The sequence below is a fragment of the Netta rufina genome, assembly GCF_964035555.1.
Source record: "Netta rufina genome assembly, chromosome: 8".
NCBI lineage: Eukaryota > Metazoa > Chordata > Aves > Anseriformes > Anatidae > Netta > Netta rufina.
Window position 1 is genome coordinate 16,768,636 of NC_140131.1, and position 23,913 is coordinate 16,792,548.

Below are 23,913 nucleotides of genomic sequence, written 5' to 3' on the forward strand. Positions count from 1 at the left end.
CTCTGTTCTAAAACTGAAGAAATGTACATTTTGTAATTGGTTAGCTGGGGCTTCACCCAGTTTAATTTTTTGAGGACATTTCACAGTGATAATAGTTGTGTGTGAAGTTTCAGATCTGGTTCCCTTCACTCATCACAGCTTTCTTCATATAGGATTGTTTTTCTTCTTCCCCCCGTCAGTAGGACCAAAGGGGGAATGTAATTAACATCCACTGAACATAATTCAGTGGTCCTATGACCATTATCACCAGCTCAAGATTTGCTCTTGCTATGACTGGGCAGCTGTACAAAAATACACCGTGAATTTGTCTTTTGTTGAAGATGTGTGGAGGAGCGTAACAGAGCTGCGGGAAACCTGCATGTGCTTTCCTTCCCTCTTCTAGATGCATGTGCTTGCAGAACAGAACAACCACACATGCCTTCCTGCTCTAAACAGCAGTTAGTTTGCTGTGTGCTGTCCCAGCCTAGGTGCTGGAGTGAAGGTTGAGCAGCACACAGAGCTGTTTCTGCTTTGCTTTCCATGTGCCTTGGCTACTTGCAGTTTTGCATTGCTGATGCTCCAGTGAGGACACACCTTCAGCTTGCAGCAGGATGCTGGGGATATTTTAGTGCAACACTGCTGAGAACATCGCCTTTTCTAGCAGCATCCGCAGTGCCCCCGGCATTACTGCAGTTTAAGCATGTTTGTTTTGAACTGGGAGAAGTGGGACTGCAAGAATTTTTGCTCATTTTAGAGACCCCAGTACTTTGTTGGTAAACAGGAGAGAATTAAAAAAAAAAAAAAAAAAAAAAAAAAAAGGAAAAATGATCCAAATATGTATTTTTGATAAAAGTAGAAAAAGCCTAGCAATTTAACTTATTTTTTTCATTTTATTTATTTTTATTTTTTTTACTTTCTGCTGCACTTAAAGTACTGGCAGAAGGTAAAATGCCACTTGCATGAGAACCAGGAAGAGTTCAGGAAAGCATAGGTCTGCAGAAGTGACACAGCAGATACAGATATTTTGCACTTTGATTGGTTTCTGCATTTTTGCAGGACTTAAGTGTTAGTCTGATTCAATTTAGCAAGAGACATTGCTACAGCACAGTGCTTATTGTTTTGTTATTGATGGGTCATGCTTGATGGGAGCAGGGGGTTGGTGGAAAGTATATCTTAATGTGGGGCTGGAGGGCTAATATAGCTCTCTTGTCTGTCATATCTGTTGGGAGAAAAAGCAACAGTAATGCAAGAAAGCCTTCAATCAGACTGGTTGCATGTACTTTAAAACAAAAACCCTCTTGCATGCCAAAAAGATTTTATTTTCCTTTTCCTCATCTTACTATAAGGAGATTACAGTGACTGTAAATGCACGCAGCTTAATCCTGGGAATTGTCAGGTCCTCGTCATTCCTGGATTTTTAAGTGGGTTTCGCTGCTTGAGTTCTCCCAAGTAAGCATGTTTAGCGCACTGCTTAGAGGATGGGTTAAGCTACCCATCACTCAGGCTTTACTTTTCTTAACGTGAAAAGTTGGCAAGCACTTACATAATCCTGTCTTCTCATCAGACATTTCCAGGCAACAGAAATTGTCAGAAAAAGAAAAGGCGGTGGGAGAATCATCCAGCCCTTTTCCCTCCTCCCTTGTTCCTTAATCCCACATTTTGTTTATTGTCGCAGGGCTGCTAATTCACATCTCCTTCAGAGATGGGGCCAGGATAAGATGCATAACCCACGTGTCATTACAGTCTTTAGTCAGTTCCCTGGGAACTGCTTGTCTCAGGGCTATCATACCCTCTGGTACTTTGTCCTTGAATGTCCTTGAATCCAACTGTTACTCGGATGAGAGAAAATTTTTGGTCCTGTTACAAGCATGTCTCAGAATTACCAATCCTCCTTTTTGAAGTGTTTTAAAGGCTGGCTTGAAAAAAAAAATGTGCTTAGGCAAAAACAAAACTGCTTCCCTTACACCCGAGGCTCTTTGAGTTGCTGTCCTGTGGGGAGCTGGCACCGCTGTGGGTATCGCTGGGAGAAATGAAGCCCCATCACTGGTCCCTGTCTTTCCAGCGTCCACCTGAGGTTAATCAGGGCTCAAAACTGGCGCAAAGCTGACACTAAAGCAGAAATGCTCCAAAAACATACCGACAGCAGGAATGGCTGTGCTAGGGCTGTGTGCCAGGTGAAGCAGAAGATGCTCCATGTGAAGAAATTCTCTGGCAGAATGAAAGGCCTCATGGAATTTAAATGTAGGCTCTTGGCAGGAAAAAAAAAAAAAAAAAAGAATAAGAAAAGCCAGACTTGTTTCATATTCTGTCAAACAATGATTCACTGCTTTACCCAGGTTGGTTTTGTTGTTCTGTGCTTGCTGTCAAATGTTGCAGCTCCTGGTTTCAGTGCTGGTGTCTCCAGACACAGGAGGGCTGCCCGTGGTGCTTCATGGGGCCAAGGACGACTGGGGCCAGGAGATGGTTGCTGTCTCTCCACGTACCAGAGGCAAGCTCCAGATCCAGCATCGTCCCTGACCTGCATGCATTTCCCCACTGGAGGCCCCGATGGCTTGCTTAGGCAGTACTGAGGATGGTTGCAGGCTTTTAGGATTGCTGTAATCCAAACCGAAGGGTTTTACCAACTGATGAGTGTCTTACTCGGCAGATCTGGGATGGTTTTGTTTTTTTTTTTTCTTTACCAGCAAGAAAAGCTGATCATGGCTAGTAATATACCTTGCATGCTTGGGTGAAGAACATTTTGAAGAAAAACACTTTGAAGAACTAAAATGCAAAAAATCAGTAATATTAATATTTTAAAAGGCTCAATCCATTCTAAAAGATACCTGCTACAAGCAGGAATAAGTAATAAATTTTTACCTTCTCTAAAGACCTGTTAATTTTTGTGTAGAAGGGACTTACTGTTTAGCTCTTCAATGTCATGGTAAGTGTATAAAGCACAATCACAACAGCCTATTTAACATTCATCACAGGACTAATTTCATTGTCCTTATTTCCATCCCCTCAGAACACTGTTGGTTTTCCACTGTAAAACGTTATTGCCGAAAAAGGTAAGGTAAGGTGTGTTGTATTCATGCAGTGCTGGAAACTCGATGAGCTGTATCAATTTTCCTTTGAGATGGTTTGCAATAATACAGATGCCTCTTGTTGCCGCTCTCCGTGCTACCCCAGCCCAAGAGACAACATCGATTGGCTGCCTGGACGTCTGCTCCCCAAGCAGGGACACCAGAGATGGACACACTGTGTCTAGCTCAAGTGCCAATTTATTGCTGCGTAGCATAGCTTCTTATACCCGTACACGCGATCGCCCAGATCCCCATGACCCTCTGTTCCACCCATGGTCCCTCCCAATCCTCCCCCCACATCTCCCCCCGTGATATATACTATATATCACGCCTCTTTTTGTCGCACCCCCTTTTCCCGTTACAAAAGGTATTAGCATAGTACAGTGTTAGCTGAAGGCGATCATTCTCTTCTTCTTGTGGCAAGCACTGCCATCCATTATTAAGAAGCAGGTTAATATTCACTGTTCACAGGACTAGCTTTTCAAGGATTTTTTCTGTCGCAATAGTCAAAAGAGCAGGGGCAAGAAGAGCACGCCGACATCCAATCCAATCCAATACCACTGACAAAACTGCCGATAAAAGAGAGGTTATCCATGAATCTGATGTTCCCAGCCAATCTAGCCAGCCCTTCCCCCACCAGTCTCAGTAAATTCGATCTCCATAAGAGCTCTTCAACAACTCCTCAACTGCGCCCTTGGCTCGCTCAATTACCGTTGTTGCGTTCTTTGTCCAATCGATACAACGAAAAACTTCGACGCCAGCATCCTCCAACTCAGAGCAACCGATGCCGGTTCGAGCAAGCAAGTAGTCCACAGCCAGCCTTGTCGAGGACAATCCTTCTTTAAGAGCTTCCATGCCGCCGATGGGATTTGTCAAAGCCTTTGCTGTGCGGTTAGCATTCTTCAGTGCCCAACAAGCTAACCGCTCAATCATCTTAGTATTTCGAACGAGCTGTGGGAATATAAAAAGCATCTCAACAATTGTTTGTGCTCAGGTAGTCAAATACCATCCGTCATCATAGTCTAGTCTAGAGTGGGGTCTTTCAACGAGTACCTGTGATGGCTCACCTCCTTCCCTGTGGTGTTCCTGATGGGTGCAAGCGGACTAACTGCCAAAATACCAAGCGCGCAAGGTCCGCCATAAGCATTAGGGGGAATAGTCAGGTAAACCTGACCACCCCCACAAAGCAAGAAGATTCCCCACGGCAAATGCAGAGGTATCGAGGGACTGTCAAATACCACGATAGTCGCCCACCTCTTATCATCATATTCTGCACCGGGCATCTGATCATCGTGTCCCCCACCATCGTCCACCACCTGCCTTGACCTTCCTCCGTGGTTTTACTCGCAGGTGGGGAAACCTTAAAGATGGGGGCGCACCAAGGTGCCCCACAGTCCCCTACAGGGAACCCGTCTTCCCCTGAGTCCTTCCCTGCTCCCTTCTCCCTATCACTAGTGTCCTCTGTCTGCGTCCCTTCCCCCCCCATCTTGGCTGCCGCCATTTTATCGACTGCCACCACTGTGTTTTCCAACAGAGCACTCAATGACTCCACCTTCACCTTCTGACCCTGCCTATATTCCTCTGAGCCTTGCAACATTCCCGCCACCAACTGCTATATGGAGAGCTGCTCCCTCGCCTGCTTAAAGGTCTTGAGGATCTTCCCAAAAGCAGGAATCAACCCCAGAGCCTCCTTATTCCCATTACAAGCCGCTGCCCAAAGTTCCTCCCCCACCTTTTCTAGTGTTCGCCGTTCCAGACAATTGGACGGTGAATCAGCACCTCTGAAAAAAATAGAATATAACATTTTTTTGTTAGATGGTTAACTTAATATTTATTTACAGAATCACAGAATCATCTAGGTTGGAAGAGACCTCCAAGATCACCGAGTCCAACCTCTGACCTAACACTAACAAGTCCTCCACTAAACTGTATCACTGAGCTCTACATCTAAACGTCTTTTAAAGACCTCCATGGATGCCCACTTCCCTGGGCAGCCCATTCCAGTGCCTAACAACCCTTTCAGTAAAGAATTGTATTGTAGCTCAGTTCTTGGATGTTTTTGTAACTTTTGCTAATGGAGATCATTTTCTGGTCTGCAATGCTGCAAAAGGCTACCAATTGGAATTTTTATGCTTTGTTATCCAAACCCTCAAAACAGTTGGGCACAATCCTCTGTTTTGTCCTGGAGCTCAGTAGTGAAATTGCATGTTGGAGCTTGAGATGAATTCCTGCTGGAGCTGGAAGAAAATTACCTCCTTGTGTTTTTCTTGCTATCTCTCACTCCGCCTTTAATAATATGAACAATATTTTGAGTTTTCTTTTCCAATAAGTATAAATTTCCACTCCACTTACCTGCAAATGTCATTTTTGTCAGCTTTGCGTGCGCTGTTATTTCCTATGTCTCGAGCTTCTCCAACCAGCTGCTGTTCTGCATTTATCATTCAGCTTGGTAGTGCTTAATATTGCACAACCTCAGTAGCCATCGTTTTGTATTCAACAGCAGTTGTCATTTTCTGCAGTGATACATTAGAAGTAGACAGTAGTAACTGATAGATGAAGTGTATGAAATTAAAAGCCTGGCAGAAAAGGATAAATGAAGCAACTTTAATAACTATATAAAATGTAACACATGAAATACTGTGTCTAATATCAATATTTAAATAGGTACGCAAAATATATAGTATAGATCCATCAATCAGATAAACATTTTGTGATGTTTGGTGCAAATCTGGACAGATGCCTGAACTTCTGATTGATTTAGGAAAATAAGTTTTTAATTCTATTACCAAGATCACTGGTCTATGTACGTAAAAGAAAGAAGCTAACTATGACTCCCTGTGGTTAAATTTACTGCAGATATTTCTGGTGTTTTCCTTTCTACAAAAGTAAAATACCACAAGTGGCTCTGGAAACTTAAGCACGGTAATACAATTAATTTTGTATTTTAAAGTGTTTAAATCCACTGCTACTTATTGTTTCTAGATAAGCTTTGAACTGCTGTGTTTTAAATGTCTAAGTGTATATGTTAATCATGGTGCTGTTTTAGTACATGGGTAAAGAGCTTTGTAGAAATGAAAGTATCATATAAATGTATACTGTAGTATAAAGATTTCAAGCTGTGAGTTCCCTAATTATTTATTTTAAACCGCTTTACAACAAGAGCAGTTCAAAGTATGCTATTTCAGGGTGGAATTTGCTCACACTCTGCCTGTCAGGGGAAGGAAACCAGAAATGCCCAGGACCATACCCCTCCATCCTTAGCAAGAACAGGATTTTTTGTTTGTTTGTTTTTAAATTTCATCTGCCCTGTGTTAAGCCCCAGGTTATTTGGCTACAGGAGCAGGGAAGTTGCGGGGTACAAAACAGGGATACTCACCCACCCCACCTCAACCCATTTTCCCACAAGTAGAGACATCCACTTTGCCTGGCTGCAGCCAAATCCTCCTATCCCAAGGGAGGTCTGTGCAAACAGGTCAAGCAGGCTGCTTGGAGATGCTCCCATCTGGACTCTTCCTGCCTTGAGTTTAAGGGGAAAAAAAAGAAAAAAGAAAAAACAAACAAACAAACAAACAAAAGAAAACAAACAAACAAAAAAAAAAAAAAACAGAACAAAAGAAGCAACTACAAAATCAGTAAATGAAAGGCATGGATTAAAATTTAAAAGTAACTAAATGACAGAGTAATAAATAAATAAATCCAAGCTCCTTTCTGTTGTAGGTGGCAGGGTTCACACTAGGATAAAGGAGGCAGCATCCCAGCATCCACCAAGCAAAGTGTCCTTTCCTCCAGGCAGAGCTGCTCTGAGTGGTACCTGGACAAAGCAAGTGCTTTGCACCACCAAGCCACCAAGAGGAATTTTCCTTTTCACTTTTATGAGGTGATACCCCCTAAATTCCTGTGAGAGTACATAGTTGCTTATTGGATATGTTTTTCTGCAGTCTTCATTGGTAGAGTCTGGACTGGGGCATTTTGTGCTGCACGTGCTCCCAGTCTGCCTTCTATTTTCCCCAGGGAAATTAAAATCTTGAAATCACCCTTCAGACTTTTTCAGAGTTTGGAACTCTAAATGAGTGCTGCCCTATCGGTACTAAAGAAGAAAGTAATTACACATTTCAATTTTAATGAGTCAGCCTCTCCCAATATTTTTGGAAGAAATGCATTTGAAGCTGATTTAGAAGTGCACAGAAAGGATATTGTTACTTGAGTCTGTTATTTTAAACACCATGCAATTAGCTTTTTTCCATAATGCCTATTTCAGTTAAAATTTGCAGTGATATCCTTCAAAGAATGGTTTCTCATAATGAATTTATGTCACTTAGCTCATTTCACTTACGGGTCACTGCATATTATATGGAGATCAAAGTAAATGATTGCACTAAGTATTAATATTCTTTTTCCTCTGGATCCCATAACAAATTTGATGTAAGAAGTATTAATTTTTCCTCTAATACCTAACTTCTGAAAATCTAGAAAGCAAGTGGATACTGTTAATATTTTAGCAAGTCAGAAATAATATAAATGCTAAATATGATCCAGATATGTTGCTTCAGACTATTCTACTTCAGTCTTCACCCTCCAGTAAGTAAACCTGCAGAGTGCTCTGTTGAGAGGTAGAATGAAACATATCCAGAATGTGATTTTAAAGTAGAAAGCTTAAAAAATGTAATGGTATTTCTTTCTAAGTATATTAAAATAACAGTGTCCAGAAGCAACATGTAATTGCAGTCTTACTAATGTTTGCCAGGAAAAAAAAACGTGTTAGTCAAGGTCTAATGCCCAAGTGTATGTTTTGCTCTAGCTGGGTCAAATATAAATCTCCAGCTCTGTGTTTGTGATCCATACGCCATTATTTCCTGCAATGTTTTCCATAGCCATTCGAAAATAAAGTAGTTTAAAAAAAAATAAAGTAAAAGACAGCAACAGAAACCAAACAACTAATGGCTACAATCCACTTCATATTTTCAGCATTTTAGTTCAAACATCTAGGTAAGAAGAGAGGAAATACTTACTTAGTGAAACTTTTATCTTCTTTTTATTTTATAATGCTTTGAAAATCAAAAATCACTTGTGAAAGGCTTGTTCTAAACACAAACAGTCTAGGTGCCCAAGGTGCCCTGGCCATTATGTGCAGCCCTGGGCAGGTGTCAGGAAGGAGCATGGTTTCAGGACCAGCCGTGGAGGAGTGTGAATAGAAACATTCACATCAGTTGTGGGAGTTGATTATTTTTTTGTGGGTTGTATTCTTCCATATTTGCATTATTTCAGTGGGTGGGTTCCTGCCAAGGATGGGTTTTTCTGCTCTGGGGAAGGCGATGTCTTTGTGAGGGCAGATGGGCACAAAGCTGTTTGCTGGCTGGAGCAATTGGCTGCACTCATCAGAAATCATCTTGGCCAAGGAAGTCCCTTCTCGTGGGAGTCTGACCTGGAAGCTCAGCTGAAGGGCTGAAGAGCTGCAGCTCTCCACGTCTGTGTGGATGACCACCTTATCCAGGACTTGTATACAACAGTGCCTGAAGCCCAAACTGGATGTCTGCTGTGGTGAGCTCTGGCAGTGGCAGCAGGTGGGCACGGCAACATTTATCTGTAGTCTGGAGCATCCTGGCCCACCAGCAACACCAAGGATGTGACTGTTTCTCCTGTCCTTTCATCATTGTCCTTGTGCTGGAGATAATCTACTATATCAAGGCTGTGGATATAGCGTGTATGTTTTGAACACACAAATTTAATGATAATCTCCAGGAGGAGGTGTAGAAATGCATACTGCTCTGCAGCAGCTTGCTGTGCACTTTGTGGCAAGCCTGCCTGCATCTCAGTGCTGCCAACACCAGTCATTTCGAGATGAGTCAGCTGACCAAAATATATAGGTTATGTATGAAGTTTGCTATTTAAAAGCATCATAAAAAACTCTGGAAGCCTTTGGTTCCAGTGTGTCTTCCATGATTGTAAGAGCTACCCCCCCACACCTTTTTTCTGTTTTTTTTTGTGTTGTGTTTTTTTTTTTAGAGCTGAGGTTCTTTTTCTTTGAAAGCTTGAAAGTCTCTAAACATAACTTGAAGCACTGAAGCTTTAAGAGAGATGAGCAATAAGATTTTGAAAGCTGTCAGCAATAGGAGTTCTCCACAGCCTCTGTTTTGGTACTAGTTTTTCAGTGTTTGCCAGATAAGCATTAATTGCTAATTCTGCTGTTTTGCAACAGCGGGTAAGACAAGACCAGGCAGAAACAAATACACAAAAATGCCTAAAATCATAAGAAGTCACTAGTGGGGAATAAAGCCGGCAAGTCCAGGCACTGAGGCATCGTTAGCCAGCTGTGCCTTCAGCTAGCCCAAGACACATGGCACATTCGCATATAGGTGTTATGCAGGTTTGCTCAGACCTTCTGTTCAGGCACAGAACCCCTTCAGTTGAGGCAGTTGTGGAGGAAAATATAGGCCCAGGACTTCTATATCTGGTGAGACGCTGATTTAATGCTGTTTAAGTACGTGGAGACAATGGGGAAATGTATCCATCGATGCTTCATTAGATACTTAACCGTGCAACCTTAGTAATATTAAAATTTTGGTTTGAATGCCATACCTCACCCAGAAAAGGAAGTTTCAGGGGGCTGAGAGATGACATGGGCTTTTAGACTCAAACTTGAAATTGAATATATTAATCTTGCTTTGAAGCAAAAATGTCCACTTTTGAATTTTGACAGAGCTTTCCTTCTATCTGTGTTTTTCCTCCTCTTCCTTTTATCCTGTATTTCTCTGACCAGTGTCATCACCTGGATCTTCTGGCCTGGAATGCATCTTTAAAGTGTTTTCCAGTAGCTGGGAGCTCAGGGTTGTTCACAGTCAATTATGGTGGCTTCGCAGAGAGCTTCTGCTGGCAGTGGATGAGCAGAAGCACCCTTCCCATAAGCAGCAAGGCACCCGGAGGTAGAAAGATGGCATGTGACTGTGGGACGTGCACTGTAACAGTCATGGTAGGAACATGTGAGGGTTTCATCCAGCAAAGGCAGCGTGCCACAAGTCGGCGTTGTGTTCAGCAGTAAATCTGCACGGCATAGCCAACCACACTCGTCCTCTTGAGGGCCTTGAAAACCAGTTTTGTTGTGGTTCCTTTGGCGTCATTGAGAGCCTGTTTGTCTGCACCCATCAGGGACGGGGCTGTTCTCAGGAGTCCGTGCTCGGCTTCTCCCTTGGGATGGCCCTGTTGGCCCTAGCAAAGTAGAGCCGTCAGCCAGGCAAGTCAGAGCTTTTGTCACTAACAGTATGTTACAGCAATGAGATCCATAAGCTAGAGAGCAGTTATTTGGAAAAAAAAATAAATCTAACATCTTTTTTTCAAATGAGCATTTTCAGTTTGGAATTTGTGCTTTCTGTAACAATGCCGCTGCTGCTGTGTTAAGAGACTAGAACAGCAGAAGGTCCCCATCCGCCTTGCATCACGATAGTTTTGGAACACTTGTGTTTTGTCTGCTTTTTTAGGAAAATGATGCAAGTGTTTTCCAATATCCAGTCCGCACGAGACTTCCTTCATCACCCAAATTATTGTTGGTTTGTTCCCTTTCCACTCATCTGGGTTATTTAGTAAGAAAAGCAGTCTACAGTGGAAGATCCAAGAGTGAGGAGTGCTTGCAGGAATACAAATTGTGGCAGGAGAGCACTAATTATTCAACTAATCTTCAAAAAGATAATGCCTATTGCGCTGAATGAGAATGAACTGATATTGTGTATATTTTAAACATTCACAGCTTTTGCCACTGAGAGAGCAATGTTTCCCACTGCACCTGACACGCAAATGTACACTCACGCTGAGCAGGAACATTTTGCACTGCTTCAGCCATCGTTTTGTGTTGTCTTGCTTGATATTTTGGTTGTGCTCCATCATGATACGTGTGTGACATTGGCAAATCTTTAAAATCTAAATAGGAGTTTTGCAGAGGAGAAACTGATGGTATTTTAGATTAAATTATTTAAAACCATAGGGGACATTTTTTAGTGTTGGGTGGGGGTTTGTCTTGTATTCTTTGGCAGTAATGTGGAGACCATGTGGATAACGGCCTGCCCAGGCATTTTGTCAGCGTAGGCTTGCTGGAATGGTGCTGCAGTGGAGGGGTGTTAGCGCCAACAGTGGGCAGAAAACACCCTGACACTAAAACACCCTGATTTAATGATGCCTTTTCTACAGAAAGTGAAGGGGAACTGGTGAGAGCTGTTGGGGAAGCTCGTTGGCTGTATGGCATCGCTCCGGTTAGCTTTAGGTCTTTCACCGTAAGTCCTGCATGCCCAGGCTGACACTGTGGTAAGTCCAGGTCTCCCTGAAACTGGGAGCGAAGTTGTGACTTGCTCCCCCGACTGCAGCAGGAACACAGTGCTTTTGGGGGCCACAGGGAAGGTAAAAACGTTCCTCAACCTGCTTTGGTACGCCCCATGCTCAGGGTTTGCTCAAAGCTGTGCTGATGCTCACACCGAGACCATCACCATGGAGGCTGCCAGGGCTGCGTGAAGCTTCAGGTAGAGAGTTGGGGAGCAGGGAATGGGGAGGAGGGCAGTTGCAAGGGGGGAATCTTCAGCCTTCCATGGCCGAAGGTGTGGGCTTGTGATCCTCTTTTCAGGGGACTGGCACCGGTCTCCTAGCTGCTGGCACCAGCTGGAGCAAAACTTCCTGTGTCGGGTCTCTGTCTCAAGTCGAACTACAAAAGCTTCAGCCACACATGGGAATTAAATGAAGAGCGTCTCCATCTGTACCGTACCATTCATGCTTATACTCACAATGGAAGGGGCTCAGCCTGAGTTTTTCACTACAGTTATGCTGTTTACCTTCAGTTGCACCCCTTTGCTTTTGTGGGTAACCAAACCAAGCTAGCTGTACTGCTGCTGGGGCACAGGCTTACGAAGATATGTGTTGGGGGGGTTCTGCCTTTCAAGCAGTGGGCAGGGTGGCACTGCATGACAGAGGAGAAAAGGACTGGATTGGGAGGAGGGGAATCACTATAGATGATAACCTTCAAGGGCTTAGGGTTTTTTCAATAAAAAGGAACAAAAAAAAAGACGAGAAAAAAATGATGAAATACATTCTTGTAAAAGCAAACACTTTTGATATTAAGGAAATGCTGGGCAGATAATTCAGGCTGTTGTGTGTAGGGAGGATGATGCAGTTTCGATTATACATAGGCACATTATAAAATGAAGCTGCTATGAGTACTCCTACACGAGTACTTCCTAGTGTAAGTTACTAACTTAGCAAAGCAACAGTGAACTGAGCTAATACACAGCTTACCAAGTTTGTTCTCACCGGGCATAAAATCTTTTTTGGCTTAAAAGTATTTGCTCATTGTTCCTGCAACATATCCAAGTTCAAATACAGCTCTACAGTGCTCTGTTTTCATCACCCTCACTCTGCGCTCACCGTGCTTGCTGCGTGCTTCTTCTCACTGCTTTATCGGAGACGTAATCTTTCCACGGGATACCATCAAAGGCAGGCAGCTTTAAGTAAATAAACAAGCTGCCTGATAGTCTAGGCATGGGAACGCAAAACCAATGAGTTTTAATAATATAATAATATTCTATTTGTGTGTATGTATATGTTTAAATAGCAAATGCAGTTTGTATTGCAGCAGCACCTGAAGGCAGTAGTCAGGAATCAGAATCAGCTTCTCTGTCTGTGAACACAGCATGAAGGAGCCTGACCCCTAAAAGCCCATACATGACCAGTTCTGCCAAACAATTTCAAAATGTAATAAAAGTGCAGGTTTGCATGTGCTTCCAGGGAAGCAACTCGGGGGTGAGTTTCCAATTCCCAAAGTAAAAAATTAAAGGCAAACACTGAAGAGAGTGAGGGCATAAATACAGCAGAGCTTGGTGCACTGCCCTCCTTTCCCCGGTGTCTGGAGGTACAACCCTGCAACATGGGGGACGATTTGGAGGAGCATGGGAAGGAACACAACTGTCAAGCTACTCTTTTGCTTTGCTTTTCTTTCCTTTAGCCATTTGGAGGAAGGAGGCTGCTGTGATGGAGAGGAGACCATCAAAGGGACAGGTAGTGGCAGCAGGAGGATGGTTTCAGGATTTGAGAGATGCTTGGAATATCCTTCTGCCAGTAAAATGCTGCCTGTTTTCTAGATCTTCCTCTTCTTAGACCTGGGGAGCATGCAGTGCTTTGTTGTTTGATCAGGTCCACCTGAGTTACACATGGAAAATCCTCAGACCTTTCAGGTGACTGGGCTCTGAAATGACTGGCTTTACTGGAGTCATTTCATAGTTTTTAGGAGCCAAAGGCAACTCATGCTTTATTTTTTATAAGGCCTTGACTGGATGCAGAAATTTAGCAGCTTGTGTATTGATGGGATTTGGTGCTCCCATCCCTGTAAGTCACTCCATCCTGCCCGGCCAAAAGATTAACATCTGCATGGGAACACTGAAGTAATGCTTACACTGATTTCCTTACTGGTGAAAACATTTAGCAAGGAAACAGGACTTCAGCCGCACCAGGGAATTGCTGCCGGCAGATGTGACGAGATGGCGGCACCTCTTTCCACAGCACGGTTTGTTCGCAGCATGTTGTGCATTGAGCTGCTTTTCTGCATCTTCTTTTAAAAAACAAAAAAAAAAAAAAACAAACAAAAAAAAAAAACACACAAAAGCAACAAAACAAAACAAGCAGAGATCTTTTACTGAGCTTATGCTGTGGCACCACATCAGCTAGCATTGCTCAGCCTTGCAGCAATCCCAGCCAGGGCTGGCCGCTGGCCAAGCAGTTGCTAGCTGCAGCCTGCCCATGACAGGTCCTCTAAGAATAGCCCCAGTGCTCTTTTTTTTAACTACAAAAAAAAAAAAAAAGTAAATAAATGTTTTAGCAATTGTCTGTGCTATAAATGTGGAGCTTTTCCTCTTGACAGTCCCTTCGTTAGGTTGTGTCTGCAGCGAGCCATTGCTAACACTGAGAAATATTTTTGAACTTAGTGGGGTGAGTCAGGGCTCAGCTGTAACTTGGTCATGGGGCAGCAGGGATGCGGATTGTCTGTTAGCGAGCGTCTAGTTTCAACAGTTTCAGGAACATGAGCAATTTCTCAGCTCATGTTAATTAGACTCATAACTCTTTCTGAGATGATCTAAGGCAAGGATTAATTATAAAAGTTTCACAGTGTTAGAACATGTTTCTTTAAAGATTGGCATGCTTTCATTTTACGATTACCATGAAAGAATTTTTCTCTACTTCAAATCCTTAAAATACCATTCTATCTTTATATGTAAATAACCACATTTATGAGTTTATTTAAACAAATCTAACTGTTAAATGGGAAAAACACATAAAAGGCCCGTGCACTGCCAGCCCATTCAAAGGCTCAACCAAGTGGACTCACATATTCCTCGTGGGCTCAGTAGCATTTTGGAAGCTGTTCTTCTGGCTGTACTTGTTTTCTCTCTTAAAGGAAACACATTGTGGATTATTTTTCTATCTTCGTTTAAATAATAAGTGGTCTAACAAGGTGTCCTTATGTGTTCCTCCTTTTGTCTCCATATGTCTCTTCCAGGTCAGCTCAGTGGAGTCCAAATGGAGATGTGGATCCAGTGGGCCCCCTGTTAGACCATCCTGTTTGCTGTGCCACTCCTGGCTCAGAGCCTGTAGCCTGAACTTTGGCTTGAGCACCTGCTAAATCTAAGTGTTGTTAATGCCATGGCTGCATTTCCTTAGAGGAGGAAGGAAGTAGATCTTGATCAGGGTCCATAAAGTAGTCTCAGAGTGAAAATACCCGATTTACATCAACCTCATTTGTTCAATTTTGAGAAAACCAACGTAAAAATGGTTAAATGGGTATACGAAAGGCTTGTTTTGGCTTGGTATACAATCACAAAAGTCCAGATGAAACAACATGTCTTCTCTATGTCTTCTCTGTCTTCTGTGCTGTTTATTTTCCTGGGGGTAAATTTTAACAGGTTCTCAGAGTATGATATCTGAGTGTTCCCTGTTGGGAATCCCTGTACCAGTTTGGAAAGCTTGGCCAAGTTTCCATTTTGTTTTCTTTTTTACTTTAAAAAGCTATTTTCTTATGATTAAGTCATGCAGCCAAATAGTGATGTCATTTTTTTCAAACCCTACTTCTGTGAGTGCCTGAAAACAGAAAAGATTCAAATCTAGTTTCTGTGGCTGCTGGTTTTGACTTTTTTTTTTTTTTTTTTTTTTCTAGAAAAGCATTGTGCTAGCCTGTTCAGGAAATTGAGTTCAGGAAATGCAATAGAAGATCATTGGGGATTTTTGCTTAATTTAGCTCTTAATTTTGCTTTAAATTTAGACTACAGGTTCTTCTCAGATGTTCATGTTTTTAATAATCTGACACTATAGATCTCCCTGGTCTTAAGGCCCATACTTAGGAGTCATGGATTATGTATGAAGATTACTATGTGCATGTAAGTTATTGAACTTGGTTTTAACATGGTGGCATAGGCCATAAAGCTGAGGTAACTTAAGGAAGTAAAAGCCATGCAAATGCAAAGCACTAAAGTAATAACGAAGCCTTTGGCATCATGTTGGGTGATGAACTGCAGTGGTATTTTTCATTCAGCTTTTCACTGAAACCCTTTTGTGAAGCGGTGCTCCAGCCCTCGGTCTCCCTGAACTTCTGGCCCAGCTGCAAGTGAGACAAAATGCATTGGATCAGCTCTGAGTTTACAAACGCGGACAGATTAATTTGGAAAGACAGATTGCAAACGCACATCGTGGCCACAGTCTGAGTTCTATAAAAGCGATGTATGGCTGGTGCAGAATGATAAAAATTTGTATCAAGGGAACAGCTTAATTAACTGTTCTTGATTAAAGTCGTACAGTATGTGAATTTAACAGCTTGTCTTCAAAAGCAGAATGTGAAATCACTTATTACCGTGGCGCATCTTACTAGCAAATTGTGGGCTGCCAGAGGTTCTTGTGATTAATTGAGCTTAGAGGAACTTAACACTGGGGTGGGGGATAGTGAATAGTTTTTCTGCTCTTGCTTCAAGCCCAGTGCCTCGTGCAAGAAGAGGAGTTGTCAGGAACAGTCACTGGGGAGCACACAGGGGCTTGTGGAGAGGCCTGGTAGCTGCAAGGACTGGGCAGGCAGGGGGCTGCAAAGCAAGGGCTGCAGCAGAATACCTCTAGCAAACATCGGGCAATTGCTAACAGCACTGCCATCCCAGCCTCCACATCGATGGGCAATTTGTGCATCATGGTTGGCGGGAGCCTTCGGGCTGTGGAGAATGGCCTGCTTCAGAGCAGCACGATGTTCTTGAAGTTTGGTGTGTCTTGCTTCCGTCATCCTTTAGGTTGGGCAGCTGTTGTTCATGCAGAGTTTTCCTGATGGTCCCATTTTGTGGAGCTCCAGTCGTTTTGTGATTCTCGTAGACTTCAGAGCATTGAGCTGAAGGAGGTGATGTGTTCTGCAGCCTATTGTAGCCTTTACATCCATCAGTACAATGCTGGTCCTTTTTAAAAGAGCAAGATAAAGATAGCTTGTGTCCGGCAGGCTTCTGGATCCCATTCAGCAAACTACTGTATAAGTTGGGGCTTCCATTTTCTATATGTCCAGTTGATTATTCCTGCAGAAATGTAATACCTTGCACTTAGGCCCCTGTTTGCATCATCTCCTGTCTCTTTCAGTACATCCCTCCAAGTTGTCAGCATAACTTGGAAACCTGCAAAATTCAGTCCTTCCTGGCTTGATGCTCTTTGTGGTTTTGGAAAGCTGACGTAGTCTCTAGTTCATTGTTATTCATCATCCCAGTCCCTAATGAAAATTCAGCTCCTGGACAGATACCAACAAAAGCCTGCTCAATACATTCCTCCATTTTGACAGTGTTCAACTGCAAACTACCTGGCGTGTGGCTTCCCAGCCAGCAGTGCACTTATCCTGCAGTGTTTTCATCTAGCAGGTCTAGAAAAACAGACCCGCTTTTCCAAACTTGTTTATGAAAGTGTCAGGAGAGATGGTGACAAAAGCCTTATGAAAATCAAGGGGTATCACATGTTTGTTGCAACCAATATAACTGAAATAGAGTATTTACATAAATATGAGTTGTTGTGTTGTTTTTTTTAATAGGCTTCAAGTATTGTTACTTTACAATGTCTTGCCATTATATTTTGTCTAAAAATGGTAATACCACAAGATGGATGTTTGCTTTAAAATAGAAGCTCAGATTGTGAAGCATAATGGAAAGCCCAAGGGTGAATTTTGGGAGCGAGTTTATTGCTGTGACATGAAGGGCGCTGACTGCTTTCATTACACAACACTTCACTATTAGTCAAAGCTCACATTCAGTCAGTATGATCAATTAGCACAGATGTGTAAGTAGTGTACTTTATCATTAGATTATGTCAAAACTGAGCTTAAAAAGTGTTTCCTTGTCTTCTTTAAGATAACATAAAACTCCTGCTTAACCTTTCAGAATCAAGTATTTATACTTGATCTCCTCTGAAGGATCCTCCTGATTCCAATCAGAGAGTGTCTTCTGTGTGTTTTTTCACTGTGAATAGGTAAATACGCTAGATGGGTGAGCATTACGGCAGCTTGGAAGCAAGGTGGGTGAAAAACACGAACTTACAGCAGGCATACTGGCTTTTAGACTGGGCAAATGCACACCTGCCACTAATCCAAGATAAAGAATTAGTTTTTGTTCCTAGTGTACACAATATCTCACCTTGACCATGATGACTATGATTAGCGAAGGTCTGCTGAACAGCAGAGGTATGTATGGTCTTTCTGAGAGATGCTCGCTCCTCCTGGTACCCTTTTACTGGGAGTGGGGCTTGCTGCATTACGTAGGCTCGCTGAGATGAGTAGGACTGTCTGTGCCTGCAGATACTCTGATCTGCAGTAAGTAAATACAAAAACCAAACTTCTTCGGGACATATCTGTGACAATACATTTATCTCAGAGATGTATTTATTTCAGAAGCTGCCTGTGTTGTGACACCTAATAGTAAGACGCTGTTTTGTATTTTATGAGTGCTTTGAAAAAATTAGCAAAATCCACTAATATTGTAGTCAGTGAATTCATCTGAAATTGCCTGACAACGCTGTTCTATATACGAAATAGAAAAATCAATAAATTTAATCCAAGGTAAAACAGTCTAGCTCTCTAAAGGAGAAGGCTGCCTTGTTTGCTCAGTGCTGGAAATGATTGCCTCATGCTAATTGAATAACATCCAGCAGTTGCGTGGCTGAATCTTTCAGACTAATTTGACTCATGGGGACCAAAGACTCTAAATGAAGTATATTTGTCATGCCACAGTCCTACAGGATTATGAGCACTTGGATTCATTTGATCTGATGCATTCCAACAATATTAAGTAAGTCCATTTTTTATTGTCCTTTTGCACCTTATATTTTCCTGGCTGTGGAAGTCCAGCTTCTTACTTTTTGGAAACTAAGCTGTGATATGACAAATATTTCTTGGCCAGTATTTCTGACTCTGGCAGGGTTTGAAGAATTCTTGGCTGGCTTTTACAGTAGGCTGATAGCTTAGACCAAATATAACAAGAGGGAGAGTACGGCATGTAGAATTTAATTATGGTATTTGTTATATTATTTTTCTTGTCTTAAAATTCTTTGCTGTATTCTGGGTTTTGTGCTAAATAAGCAGTCATTCTAAAATGTTTTAATCGCTACTTAGATACTAAATAATTTTAAACAAAATATCTGAAAGATCCTTTTGTCTTTTAGCAAGATAATTGTGCTGTGAAACTTGCTTTCAGAAGTCATTTGGGAAGTCGGGTTGACGGAGTGCTTGGCAGGCAGGACTTACTCCTGGAATGTATGGGTTCTCTTCTGGAACCTTCCTTGCAGCCATGGTCATGGGCACTGTTCATAACGTGCAGAGACATGAGTTGTATAAAGACTTTGCAAAGGTAGCTAGTGGATGTGAGTAAAGCAAAGGAAATAATGTGAATGCAAACCCATGAACTAGTTACTGTAGAGGCATCGTTGTTCTTCTCACGGTAGCATTTGTACATAAGTAAATGACAGCTGATGAGGTGGGAGTGGGTACAGAGGAGAGCTGCTAATGTGCTGCAGCTTTTCACAGAAGCAAGCTTTGAGGTGGGAACCAAGAGAGAAAATGTTTCCCTTGGATATATCGCTTCCCTGGTGTGTTTGGCTTTGGCAAAAGTTCACTTTCAGGCAGATCAGTGAGTTGAAAGGACTCCTTACAGGGCCAGACAGGTCCTATACCTGCAGGAGCATACCGAAAGCACATGTCTGGGACCCTCCTGGTGGCAGACCTCAGTAAAATGGCCATAAACTGAGTGTGCAACTGCAGTCTTAAGGAGAGAAGGACCTACCAAGAGGTAAATGCCTTTCTGCACTGAAAAAAGTCTCTGCACGAGTATTATTAGCCTATTAATGTTGGCCAGAGTTTCTGCTTGGTCCAAGAGAGCATATGCCTAGTGTCAGTGCAGCTACCCTGGGTCCCTTGGGAGCCCGTGGAGACAAAAATTTGCTTACCCAGCAAGCTCGCAGTGATGCAGCTAAAATTAATTGGATGTGATTTTAAGCCTCAGGAATTTGGGGCTTAAACTAAACTCTGGATTTGAGGATTAGGAGAAGACCACCTAATCATCTAAGTGTTTGTCTTCCCAGATAATCCTTGATAACATGGTGAGCCTTCATATAACTCATATTGAATTAACAAGTCAACGTGCCCTTCTGGAAGCACAGACAAGGGTTATAGCTGTGTACTGGGTCCAAGGTGAGAGGCTGGAGTAGTCACAGCCCTTGGCGCTGCCTGAGCAGGAGGAAAGCATGTTGATGGGCTGGAGGAGAGAGACCGTGGAAGTCCCATGGCACAGCAGCTTGCACGTTTGATGCAAGCACCTCCGTACAGGTACTGTTACAGGAGGCCGCTCCGAGGCAGAAGAGCCAGCCCTGGCAAGACTGAGGCATCAAATATTCATAGTACCAGAAAGGCTTTAATGATCCTGGAGCGTTAATAGGACAGTACCATGTTACTACCCACTTATTTATAGCTGAAAGTTTGAGGCAGTGTGTGACTGCCCGCGTTTCATTTGGAAGATGTGGATAGAGGAGCCTTGGCTGAAAGGAGCGTTTCCTTCTGTTCGTTGCACTCAGCTGATCTCTGATGCTTACGTGGGGCTTAAACATCACAAAATGGGCCTCTTGTGCTCCCCCATCTACTGTATGCCCTTCCTTTCTCCTCTGAAGGTTATTTTGGAAATTCTGCCCATACGCAGCTGTGGCTCCTTGTGCTGGCCTCCATGCCCATCCTGTGGCTGGTTGTTTGCCCACCTTCTCTCTTGGCTCTCTTTCCCTGCTTGCCTTTCCCAGATGTTTGGAACAAACAGAGCAGTATTACAAAGAGCCCAAAAAACTGTTAGCAAAGATTCCAACAAATCCATTTGATTCCTCAGGGACCTGCTTCATTGCGTGCAGTAGCCTCAGCAGTGGGAGAGGCTGCGCTCTCCACCAGCAGACAGTGAGAGCCACCCCACATTGCTCTGGCAGGGAGGAAGGTGATCCTGACACGAGGGTCACGTCTCTGCGTTTCAAAACTGCTCCTGCAGTCCTTCAGGTTGAGAAGTTTGGGGCGAATGTTGTCAGAATTGGCTAAGCACCAAGCTTAGAAAGGGCGGCGTTTTAAATGTCTTAGTAAAAGTTGCATGATCCATTCACCGGGACTGATAAGCCTGCCTCTTGAAGGCCAAGTGTGCTGCTTGCTGGGTCTTGAGGTATGAATTCTTGTCTGTTATTGGCAGTTTGCAGCATGTGCCTTTTTCCAGGGCTTCCCTTCCTAAAGAAAGGCCAAGGAAGGGTTATACATCATTTCTGCTGAGGGTTGTTCAGAAGTTGCGAGTTCATCGCACAGAACAGAAAACCTACTGCGGTGTTTGGCAGAACGCTTGTATAGGTTCTGTAGAGCCCTGATAGCCATGTCTTGGCTGCTTTTCGCTTTGCCAGAGACATGAACAAGCAAGAAATATTGATTACAGCATACTCACATTGTGATTTCAAGGTAGATGTTGGTTTTTAATGCTCTTAGCAGCAATCGGAGAAGGTTCTTCGCCTGTTGCAGCTGCTCTGCTTTTATGTGGCTCATACTGTTATAAAAAGGCAGAGGGATTGTGGGGCTTCGGTGACTTTAATAAAATCTATTTTTGCTGTTAGGATCACTGATGTAGTATATGGCTTGAATTAAAGTTCTCATCACATTGAGATTAAGCAAGTAGTTAATTAAGTGTAGGGAAGCAATTGATAATACCGCAACAACTGTAGTGAAAAATGGGACTATTTTCTTACTAAACTCTTGTTTTCTCCTACTTTTCAGTACCATTCCTGTGAAATGTGCATTGGAGTATGCTTCTGACTCAGGCAGATAGCTTTCATGTTTGGCAATATTGCATCTCACGGTAGTAACGTGACAGCACATAATTTTTTGAACATTCCTGGGATGGGAAAACCCTATTAAATTTTAGAGGTGCTTTTATTATTGTACTTTCCTGGCTTGAAAAGAAAATAGAGTTTGTGTTAAAACTTGGCATCTGCAAATGGCTGAAAGCCAAATTGCAGAATTGAAAGCTGGTTTTGATTAGAAATAGGAAAATTGAAGATGATGTAAGAGTGCATGGTTTGATTGCATGGGATTTTTGTTAATTTTTGGAAGACCTGTTGGACTGTGAGTCATGGAACAAACAGATATTTTACATTATTATCATGTGTTTGTACTAAAGCATTGTGGCCTTTTGTTTGTTTATTTGTTTGTTTGTTTTAGTAATCCGATGGTTGAGGCAGGAAGACAGATCATCCCTTACAGCTCTTTGGCTTGAGAGAGCACCATACCACAAATTTTAGGTACCCATTAGAGAAGCTGAGATCTGTTTATTTCTCCTGCAGCTTTTATTTGCCTCATTTTTTTCTGAGGTATGAATGCACAGCGTATAGGTGTCGCCTGCATATGTGGTAATAAAACTTAGGGACATGTCAGCTGTAAACCATGCTTTCCAGTAACAAAATGAGTACATGCTGAGTACACTTACAGAAGTCAAAGAGGCTTGAACCAGTGCTGCCTCTGTTTTTGAAAGAGTTAGGCTTGCAACCCCAAAATATGTGATCTACCCTGTTTCTCAAAGCTAAGCATATTTTCTATTTTTAGGGAAACCTCGAAAGTAAAAATAGTTGGTGGAGCCACATGTAGCTTCCGTCCGTTTGTTCAAGAGTCTCAGATAGGGCTGCTGTTAGCAGAGATATGCCATCTCTGGATGTGCTGGGTTAACCTCACTGGTTTGAGATGCCACATCTTGCATCTTGTGAGATGCAAGACAAACAGGAGCTTGTCTTGCTCTCACATGTGGCAAAACACGTGATACGGCCTGACTTCAGTAAGGCTTTAAATACTGTGACTGAAATTGGAAGCACACTCTGTAGGAAAGATATAGGCAGAAGGGAAAGAGCCCAGAGGGGAGTGACAAGAATAGGAGGTTTAGCAAACGTAAGCTGTAATGGAAGATGGAATCAATTGATGTGTTTAGCCTAAAATACAGAAGGAAATGCAAGTCACCCGATATATAAAAGGTTACTTTAAAAGGCATAACAGTCATCTTTCCTCTGTGATCGCAGGAATGCGGGAAGACATTGGACAAAGATTTAAGCTAGGTAGAAGGAAAATGTCTGAACTTTCAGGGAAGTGGCACAATGACAGGCTGTTGAGAAAACCTGCAGTACTGGGGTTTGGAGAACGAGTTAGACAGAAATCCTTTGATGTGGTTTAGATACCACGTGGTTTAGATGCCCTCGGGTTGTTCGTACTCTGAAATGTCTTCCTTTAGTGCTATTTAGTACCATGGGAGGCTTTCAGGTGACTGATCTCCCCGTTTCACAATGCTATCTCACATTTTGATCAAGGGACTGCTGGCATTCAGTGGGTGCGTGGTGGACCCATCCCTGGCCATGCTGATCTCGTGTGGTGTATCAGACCTCCTCTCCTGCTGCCAGTCTCTCCTGAGGGAGCAGATGCCATTCCATGGCAATGCCACTGCTGGGACTGATGCATGGCAGCTGCAGTGTCAGCACTAATGTTTTACTAGACAAAAGAAGATTTGCTGCTTTCCGGCAAAAGCGGGCAGAGCTCATTTTGAGTCTTTTCTGTGCCCTCCCCTACCTGTGAGGATTTGGGAAGAGGCAGTACAGAAGGTGAGCTGACGGGCACTGTAAAATCAAAGTGGATAATGATGGGCTTATCAGGCACACAGTCACATAGTGACTCTTAAATATATGTTGGACATCAGTATTTTCAGGCCTGCAATTCAATTTTAAGGTAGCTTTTCACCCAGTATTGGTTTGGTTATCTTCCTCTAATCTGCAATATCCCAAGCATCCAAAGCTATTTCTGTTCATCCTGGATGGAATGTGTTGACTTTGTTGGTGCCCTATTTTGCTAACACTGAGGAGACACACTTATTTATCTGTTCTTTTTCGAAGGAAACTTAGAGGAGACAAACACTTAAAAACCCACCTTCTGTAACTGAATGAAATAGCTTATAACATTTTTAAACGGCTTTTGATTTCTTTCATTCTGCTGTATACCATACCTGTTCTCATTATTAGTCTGAGATAAATTTGTTTGGAAAATCCGGGGAAAATCCATTCCTATACACCTGAGGACCGGAAGCTCAGTAATTGAGCAGGCTGCTGTATTCATTGGGAAATTATAATATTTTTTTTCTATTATTCAGAAGCAACAGCTAAACAAAGCAATTAAAAGATTGTACAAAACATATACAGCAGTTTAAGGTTCCTCCTGCAGCCATAATACTTCACATGTACGTCATGGTACATTTGTCACACTTAATAATATTCACACTGTTATGCCTATGTAGCGAGAACTGTAACTCTGCTCTCT

The 23,913-nt window shown here is 42.7% G+C and overlaps 1 protein-coding gene across 1 annotated transcript in view; it reads left to right on the plus strand.

The window, feature by feature from the left end:
• The window catches only part of LOC311211808 (uncharacterized protein C1orf21), a 105,642-nt gene that overhangs the window by 64,868 nt on the left and 16,861 nt on the right, over positions 1 to 23,913 (plus strand). The gene's annotated exons all lie outside the window — the stretch shown is intronic.